General features: G+C 41.7%; 1 pseudogene; it reads right to left on the bottom strand.

Moving 5' to 3' along the window:
- Nucleotides 1–2,856: 2,856 nt before the first annotated feature.
- LOC102281254 (elongation factor 1-beta pseudogene) lies at nt 2,857–6,671 on the bottom strand (annotated as a pseudogene).
- Between the last annotated feature and the right edge of the window lie 3,544 nt (nt 6,672–10,215).

The raw sequence follows: 10,215 nt of genomic DNA, 5'->3' as shown, positions 1-10,215 counted from the left end.
TCATGTCGAACTCTCTGTGGCCCCATGGACTATAGCCCACTAGGCTCCTCTGTCCCTGGGATTTTTAAGGCAAGAATACTGGGGTGGGTTGTCACTTCCTCTTCAGCAGATCTTCCGAACCCAGGGATCAAACTCAGGTCTCCTGTTTGGCAGACAAATTCTTGACCACTGAGCCACCTGGGAAGCCTGGAGGAGAATTATCCAATGTTAATCAGTCCAAAAATGAACACCTAACATTGCAGTTCCTCCCAGGATAACCCGTTATGTCCTGATCTTTTCCCTCTACTAGAGGCTGACCTAGTCATTGATTAATCAGGGACTCATTTTTCATAGATTCCCATTTAATACCTGGAGCTAATATGACACTTCAATTAACTACAGAGCACCTAAAATCCTACTCCCTTGAGTGCACATCTACTTTATAAGAGCTGGTGCCTGCTTGTGGAACCCGATTCTCAATCTCGGATGGCTAGAACACATGAAAGGAAGCAAAACTCAGGCCTGAAGTGAGTCAAAGCAGGTATCTGGAAGTCAACACACTTGCAGCCAGAGAAGGGTGTGGTCAAGGTAAGAGAATGCACGGAGACTTGCCGAGATGAAGAGGATACTGGTTAGAACATACAACAAATGCTGGGATACTCTAAGTCAGGAAAGCAAATCTCAAGCTATAGTGATGCTGTAGACCCACACTCGGAAAAGGCAATGGCAACCCACTCCAGTACTCTTGCCTGGAAAATCCCATGGATGCAGGAGCCTGGTAGGCTGCAGTCCATGGGGTCGTGAAGAGTCCGATACGACTGAACGACTTCACTTTCACTTTTCACTTTCATGCATTGGAGAAGGAAATGGCAACCCACTCCAGTGTTCTTGCCTGGAGAATCCCAGGGATGGGGAAGCCTGGTGGGCTGCTGTCTATGGGGCCACACAAAGTCAGACATGACTGAAGCGATTTAGCAGCAGCAGCAGCAGCAGACCCACACTTCTCAAAATTTAATGTGCATAAGAATCACCTGGAGATTTAGCTAAGATGCATATTTGGTTCAGTAGGCTTCAATTCTGCATTTCTAATAACCTCCCCGGGATGCCCACGCTCCTGGTCTGTAGATGATGCTTTGAGTGACAAAGCTGCAGAACAAAGAGACAGATGTGTCTCTCTGGTACTGGGTAGGAGATGTTGGGAGGCATGCCAGTTTCCTAGCAGAAATGAAAAGGCCAAAGCTCAGCTAACTTTTCAAAATGAAAAGTGAAAGTCACTCAGTCATGTCTGACTCTTTGCAACCCCATGGACTATACAGTCCATGGAATTCTTCACGCCAGAATACTGGAATGGGTAGGCTTTCCCTTCTCCAGGGGATCTTTCCAACCCAGGGATCAAACCCAGGTCTCCCATACCAAAGGCAGGCAGATTCTTTACCAGCTGAGCCCCAAGGGAAGCCCAAAAGTACTGGAGTGCGTAGCCTCTCCCTTCTCCAGAGGATCTTCCTGACCCAGGAATTAAAACGGGGTCTCCTGCATTGCAGGAGGATTCTTTACCAACTGAGCTATAACTTTTGAGGGGAACACCATTGGGACTTTATTCTCAAAGCCAAAGTGTAATTCAGCTGGCTGTAGGTAGTCACCAAATCACTGGTGATTAAAGAACTGTTATGCTGGACCTAGTTCTTGTGCAGTCCTTCGCCTCTATATAGAGAAGATGCTGGGGAGAACAGTAAGAGTAGGGGCTCTAGAGTCACATAGTGTGCATTCAAGTGGAGTTTCCATTCTCTACTTTCCATTTTGCCTTGGTCAAAGTTTCCTTTTCGGTGAATCTTTCTTTCTTTAGTTACAGAAGTGTCAGTTCCTCAGTTGTGTCTGACTCTTTTCATGCCCACAGACTGCAGCCCACCAGGCTCCTCTGTCCATGGAATTCTCCAGGCAAGAATACTGGCATGGGTAGCCATTCCCTTCTCCAGGGGATCTTCCCAAATCATAGATTGAACATGGGTCTCCTGCATTGCAGGCAGATTCTTTACCATCTGAGTCAGCAGGGAAGCCCTTCTTTAGCTATAAATCTTGGGAAATAATACATCTGCCATCCTAATCAAGGAAGGCTAATCACTTTAAGAAATAAGTCCCCAAATTTAATGGCTTAACATAATAAAACTTTATTTTTTCTTCCATAACAGTATGATAATGGTATTTGGCAGGTGGTTTTTATGACTCTGTTCTCTATATCTTCAGGGTCCTCTCATTTCAGCCAGTGGACAGGGAAAGGGTATGGAGAAGCACACAGGAGGATTTTATGAGGCTGGTTGAGAAGCAGCATGCGTCAATTCTGTGTGTTCTGTTGACTAGAACTTAGACACTTGGTCCCACTTTGTTTCTGGGGAGGCTGACAAACATATCTTTGTAGTCAGGACAACAAGGAGATGAATTTGGTGGATATCTATCCTACGCTTTCTCAACCAGAGGATTAAGTCTTAATGCCCTATGACACCCACGACATGTAATGAATTAATGTTTCTATGTGTATAGGCTGGAGCCTGCTATGTACTCTCCTTAAAGAAGTTGATAAAATCATCACTCAGATAATTTTCTGCAGTGCTTGGCCAGTCTTTCCTAAGCCTGAAAAAACTTGAAGGTGGCCAGAAGATCAAATGAGACAACATATGTAAATACTCATAAGCTACATAGTGCTATATGAATGAAAGCTGCCACAGAAGAAAAAAACTATGTGAATCAGGCTGGGGTGGGAAGAATTCAAAGCACCAATTGTCAGAGAGGAACCACTGCACTGTGCAAGACTATTTCATTTTTCGGCATTTCTTTTGTAATATTTTATCTATCTATTTATTTATTTATTTTTTGTCTTTCAAACTTTTACTTAAGGGCACTGATACATGATGGATTTTAGATCTTGTTGAATGCAGCCACATCCATAAACTGTACATACTCATCGAAAGCAGTGATCTGCTCCTCCAGCATGTCTGTCCCAACTTTGTCATCTTCAACTACACACTGTGTTTGAAGTTTTTTAATGCCATACCCAACCGGAACTAGTTTAGAAGAGCCCCAGACCAAGCCATCTGCTTGAATGCTTCTGACACATTCCTCTAGTTTTGCCATATCAGGCTCATCATCCCAAGGTTTCACATCTAATAAGATGGAAGACTTGGTGACAAGTGCTTGTTTTCTGGCTTTCTTTGACTCATACTGGGCAAGATGTTCTTCTCTTATCCTCTTGGCTTCTTCACTTTCCTCCTCCTCATCAGATCCAAAGAGATCCATGTCCTCATCATCTTTACTATCTGTAGCTCCACTTTCTGCGGTGTCTTCCACATTAGCAGGGCCATACTTGCCCAAAGCTTTCTTCACTCCTGGCAGGCTGGCCTTTTCCTTCTCATAAGATTTGATATGATTATTACCAATGGAGGGCATGACATAAGTCAGCAGGTGGTGGCCCGGAGACGGCTTCCAATACTGCCACATCTGCTTGTGATGGCATATATCCCTCTATGTAACTCTTGTCCGCCAAGTAGTCATTGAGCACGTGGAGGCCAGCGGGGCTTTTCAAGTCTCCAAAACCCGTGGCGACAACTAATCTAGAACTGGGAGGCAGTGGAGGAAAAGAGGCGTGCAACTGGTCAGCGCTGAGCACTAAGAGGAAAAAAGGCCTTTTGTAATATTTCAAACTTCCTGGTTTATCTGATGACCCTCAACCCTTCTAGAAGCCTCCTCCTAGAATCACATTCTCCATAAAGCTTAAATGAAACTTTTCCTCTAGCCCAATATGTTACTAATTCCACTTAAACCCTAACCGGCATAATGCATTTCTCAGTTAGCATATTGCACGTGTGCAGTTATTTATTTATACACTTTCCTCCCACTAGAAACAGAAGTCACTTGTATTCCTCACTATTGGCTTGGCACATATTGTATTAGGCATTTAATTCACATGTTCTGAAAAGCTTTAGATGTTCTGCCAGAGCAGAAGTCTGTGGTCTGTCTGGACGAACTAGAGGCTATGTACACATGCTCAGCTCCTCTGAGTTTCCAGCACAGGGTCCCTAGGAGCTATATTGTATTTCTTGTCCAGATAAAGTTCATTTTTGTTGGTGTCATCCTTAAACTAGTCCTTAAACATCCTTAAACTAGACCTGGAGAAAAAAATAATCCATGGAATTTGGGTCTCTGTAATTGTCAGACACAGTGATGATGATTTCAGAGACTGGTCTAAGCTGGTGCAAATTATCCTTGGGGACTAAGAGAGTTTTCTCAATGCTCCCCAAATAATAATTCATAGACATCTACATCCAGCAATAAATTTGAGTACATGGTGGCTTGTATATGATGGAGGAGTACATTCTCCCATCACTCCTTCTTGTCTGAGGAAACAATTTTGTTTCCCAGGATGGTTTGGAGCTGCGGTTTGCATCTCTAGAAGAGTTCTGTGGAAAAGATGAAGATAGAGGACTGCTTTCTCTATCACTCACTGCTGACTAAAAGACATGAGATATCTGTCTTGCAAACCACCTTTCTCAATTTAGTTACACCAGAGAATCAAATAAATGTGTGTTTTATCTACTTAATCTCATGAATTCTATGCAAGCCTAGCCCAGTGGCTGACTGTGACAAGCCATCAGAAATCTCTTTTTAATTTTATATTTCCCCATTTCACAACTGCTTGATAAATGATTGTATCTGACAGCATTTAATCCATGTAAGAGTAATCACTGGCGATGAGGGCTTTGGAAAAATTGTCTGTATACTGTCCTTCTTCTTGTGTATCCCTTTACACAAGATCCCTGCTTTCTAATCAGCAGATACACCGCACACTGACAGAGTCTTTCATTACATGCTCTACTCAGGGCTTCAGTACTTTTTACTGCTGGTACATGATAAACAGTAAAGATGCACCCCCTACTACAAAAACAGATTTATTAATAAATAGCTGACACTTTGTACTTTTGCAGAATATCAAAGCAATTAGTGACAACAGTAGAATGATTTTCAATACCTACAGAGCGAAATATCATATTGATTCAAGCTCAAAGCTTTCTCTAAATAACAGCTAAGGAATTGTCTATTGCATCTGGTCAATTCTTTTAAAGAACAGGTGGTAAAAAAGAAAATACATCAGTAAAACTGCTTCGAATGGTTCAACTGGATATACTAGCCAATTTGCCAATATAGAATAACTAGTAGACTAATGGCACAGAAAATTATTTTGGTTTCTTTTATATCTTATGTTTACACATAGGTGTGTATACATTGGATAAAGAAATGGCAACCCACTCCAGTGTTCTTGCCTAGAGAATCCCAGGGACAGGGGACCCTGGTGGGCTGCTGTCTATAGGGTCGCACAGAGTCGGACACAACTGAAGCGACTTAGCAGCAGCATCACATTTGTATGTTTATATATGTATTTTATTGGCATGCTTGTATATATATGTATTTTACTCACATATAAACCGATGATAAAGTTCACCATTTGGGGGTTTCACATAAAATTGAGATATTCATTTGATTTAAAAGGTAAAGGAGGATTCACTGTGGGGGAAAATGGAATATTTAGATCATGAAACCTTAGATTTACAAAGTCATGGGACTATGAAGCAGAAGAAATTTAAAGAGATGTACTAGTCTAGTTTTTTCCCTGGGGAAATATGATGTTCTTCTTACCCCCAACTTGTCATGACTCAGGCAATATTACAGATGAAACATCGAAGCCAGGAAAGAGAATCTGATTGTCTAGCAAATAAAAATTTGTGATGGATCAAGAAATCTGCCATCCCCAGTTCTCAGTGCTTCCCTCCAGAGAGTTTGCTTCATTCATTCATTCATTCATTCAATGCCTACTAAGTTCTGAGCACTATTCTAAGTGCTGAGGAGGCAGCAGAGAATTAACACAGCCAACATTCCTGCCTTCGTGGCTCTTTTGCTGCACTCAAAAGAGACAGATCATAAATAAGAAAGGAAATGGTACTTTAAGAAATGAGTAACGCTATGGAGGAGAGCAGGGCAAGTCCATTAAAGCACACAGAGGGATGGGGGAGATGGACTGCTGTGTTTTCAATATGATGGCCAGGCAAAACCTCATTTTTTTTCTTTTTTTAATTTGAGTGTAATTGCATTATAATGTTATGTTAGTTTCTACTGTACAACAAAGTGAATCAGCTATATGTACACACATGTCCCCTTCCTCCTGAGCCTCCCTCTCACCCGCTCCACCCAACCCTCTAGGTCATCACAGAGCACCGAGCTGAGCTGCCTGTGTTATAGAGCAGCCTCTCACTAGCTGTCTATTTCAAACATTGTAGTACATATATGTCAATCCTAATCTCCCAGTTCATCCCACCTTCCCCTTCCTATCCTCCTCCCCTGTGTCCACATGTGCATTCACTATGTCTGTGTCTCTATTCCTGTCCTGGAAATAGGTTCATCTGTACCATTGATAAAGTGATGAATAAGTAAGGACCTGAAGAATGAAAAGATGGGAATCACGGGCTCTCTGGAGAGCGACCCCAAGGTGGAAGCACACCTACTATGCTCACACGTGCAAACTGTCTGCTTAGTTTTCCTCAGATTTACCCATTACATTCTATTCCTTTCAACTTCTTCATCAAAACTGTCTTTTCTTGTTTCTGTTGGAGACTAAGATAGCTCCACAAATCATCACCTGCTTACGTCATGGTTCCGAAGCTTGGAGCTGTGCCATTTTTGAGTCACTGCTTCTGCTTCTATTCCAGCCTCTCTGCATAATTGTCAAACTCCCCCTCTCTTCTGCCCGGGTCATCTAAGGACACTCCACAGCTCCTGGGCCCAGGGGAGTCATACAAATTCTCTCCTGTCATATTCAACACCTGAGGCTTATTTGACCCAATTTCTTCTCTTGACTTTTAGTTCCACCGTATGTCTAATCATCCTTTGAGAGAACAATGAAGGGAAAAGACTGTAGAGCTGCAGGTTACAAAGTGGGTTTATACCTTAAGTGGAACTGCAAATCAAACAGACCTCTGTATTTGCCAGCTACGGGTACCCACTCTGTGCTAGGTGTCAAGCTAGATTCTGGGGATTCTGAGGTATCTCTGTCCTCAAAGTGTCCACAAGAGATTGCCATAAGCAATGACCATGTGTCTGCAGGCAGCACTGTGGGGCTGCCCACTACTCAGCTCCAGTTCAGTCCCTTCACGTAAGAGTATTACTGGGGAGGATGTGTTTTGTATATGTAACTAGGTTTTAATGTGGCCACCACTGTGCTAGGTGTTATACAGCAGAATAAAAAGTTAAAAATGCATGATTTCTCCTACGGAGTTGGCTGCTTAGCTGGTGTGACAAATTATTGTATAACTTGGAAAGTTATACAATAATGCACCACAAAAACCACAGTTCAAAATCACAATAGAGTACTATAAAGTGAAAATGACTGAGTCTTGTCTTCCAACCATCTCTTAAAATTATACTCATCTCCTTTAAGGTAAATCAATAACATGTAAAGGGATGAGCAACATTATGGCTTGCACAAATTCCTATCAGTGATTCTTTGGTTATTAAAAAATGAGTTCTATTTTTGGATGTATCCCTCTTTATAAATCTAGACTCTAACAATAAAGTCCTTAAAAGATAGGAATCCATTAGCTGACTTTCATTTCTACTAATAACCTTAGTATTCCACCTACATGTGTATATTTTATTTTTTAATCCTATAAATTCACTATTTGGTAAAAGTTGTGGAAAATGTCTACTGTTGGACTCTTTGCCATTTAAAAAAAAAATCTATCTCAGCATACTTTGCCTCTGACCAGCTTTCCTACCTGAGAATTTTACTCTGCCTTTTACGTTATTCATGTATAAGCAACAATGTCACTCTCCATCTCATTTCTGTTTCTCTCCTTCCCCTGCTCTGCTCAGTGCTGTTAGTATTCCTCACATGTCAACTGCTCCACCAAGGCTTCAGTCCTGTTAAGTTTGAGGTAAATATGTAGTATAATATATTCCAGTATTAGCTTTTCTGGTTGAAAAGCTCTAATGAAAAGGAATACCTGTGCCAAAGCAGGAACATTAAAGTTAGAAATGGAGGAGCAGTTCTGCCTATATGGTAGGCCCAATTTTGCTCGAAAAGATAGGATTTGAATAGGTTACAGTTTCCAGGAGTCATCATTTATTTGCACGCTAACTAGCAAATGTATTATTTATTTATCCTCATGACAAATTATTCTCTCTGATGTGATTTTGAACATCCTGGGCAACATTAAGTCTGAATTCTGATCAGCGAAAACCCAGGATTCTGGGTGCAGAGCCAATATTGCTGCTGCTGCTGCTAAGTCGCTTTAGTCGTGTCCGACTCTGTGCGACCCCATAGACGACAGCCCATCAGGCTCCCCCATCCTTGGGATTCTCCAGGCAATAATACTGGAGTGGGTTGCCATTTCCTTCTCCAATGCATGAAAATGAAAAGTGAAAGTGAAGTCGCTCAATCGTATTCGACTCTTCGCGACCCCATGGACTACAGCCTACCAGGTTTCTCCATCCATGGGATTTTCCAGGCAAGAGCACTGGAGTGGGGTCCCATCGCCTTCTCCGGCAGAGCCATTATTAGCTTGTCCCTAAAGCAGCAGATATGGTGTAGGATCTTCAGGGGACCACATCTTTCTAATGATCCTTCCACACAAATCCCAGTGGTTGGCCCTGGTTGATAAGTCAGATCCTGGAGCAGATGGTAACAAGTTTCCTTTAGAATGTGGAAAAATCCTGATTTCCCTTATTTATGATGCTACAAGAAGAGACATGGCAGCTCCCAGAAGGAAGCAGTAGGGACTCTGGACTTCTGTTTATGGGAAAGGATCATCCATTTAAAATTCTGGTGCCTCAAAGACAGAAATATAGATCAATGGAACAAAATACAAAGCACAGAGATAAATCCATGCACCTATGGACACCTTATCTTCAACAAAGGAGGCAAGAATACACAATGGAGAAAAGACAATCTCTTTAACAAGTGATGCTGGGAAAACTGGTCAACCACTTGTAAAAGAATGAAACTAGAACACTTTCTAACACCATACACAAAAATAAACTCAAAATGGATTAACGATCTAAACGTAAGACCAGAAACTATAAAACTCCTAGAGGAAAGCATAGGCAAAACACTCTCCGACATAAATCACAGCAGGATTCTCTATGACCCACCTCCCAGAATATTGGAAATAAAAGCAAAAATAAACAAATGGGACCTAATTAAACTTAAAAGCTTTTGCACAACAAAGGAAACTATAAGAAAGGTGAAAAGACAGCCTTCAGGATGGGAGAAAATAATAGCAAATGAGGCAACTGACAAAGAATTAATCTCAAAAATATACAAGCAACTCCTGCAGCTCAATTCCAGAAAAATAAATGACTCAACCAAAAAATGGGCCAAAGAACTAAATAGACATTTCTCCAAAGAAGACATACAAATGGCTAACAAACACATGAAAAGATGCTCAATATCACTCATTATCAGAGAAATGCAAATCAAAACCACAATGAGGTACCATTTCACACCAGTCAGAATGGCTGCTATTCAAAAGTCTACAAGCAATAAATGCTGGAGAGGGTGTGGAGAAAAGGGAACCCTCTTACACTGTTGGTGGGAATGCAAACTAGTACAGCCACTATAGAGAACAGTGTGGAGATTCCTTAAAAAACTGGAAATAGAACTGCTGTATGACCCAGCAATCCCACTGCTGGGCATACACACATATGTGTACCCCCATGTTCATCGCAGCACTGTTTATAATAGCCAGGACATGGAAGCAACCTAGATGCCCATCAGCAGACTAATGGATAAGAAAGCTGTGGTACATATACATAATGGAATATTATTCAGCCATTTAAAAGAATACATTTGAATCAATTCTAATGAGGTGGATGAAACTGGACCCTATTATACAGAGTGAAGTAACACCAATACAGTATACTAACGCATATATATATGGAATTTAGAAAGATGGTAGTGATAACCCTATATGTGAGACAGCAAAAGAGACACAGATGTATAGAACAGTCTTTTGGACTCTGTGGGAGAGGGCATGGGTGGGATGATTTGGGAGAATGACATTGAAACGTGTATATTATCATATGTGAAATGAATTGCCAGTCCAGGTTAGATGCATGAGACAGGGTGCTCAGGGCTGGTGCACTGGGATGACCCAGAGAGATGGGATGGGAAGGGAGGTGGGAGGGGGTTCAGGATGG

The sequence above is a fragment of the Bos mutus genome, chromosome 11 (genome assembly GCF_027580195.1).
Source record: "Bos mutus isolate GX-2022 chromosome 11, NWIPB_WYAK_1.1, whole genome shotgun sequence".
Lineage (NCBI taxonomy): Eukaryota > Metazoa > Chordata > Mammalia > Artiodactyla > Bovidae > Bos > Bos mutus.
Note: the sequence above shows the minus strand (reverse complement) of the source record. Positions and strands in the feature narration are given on the sequence as shown.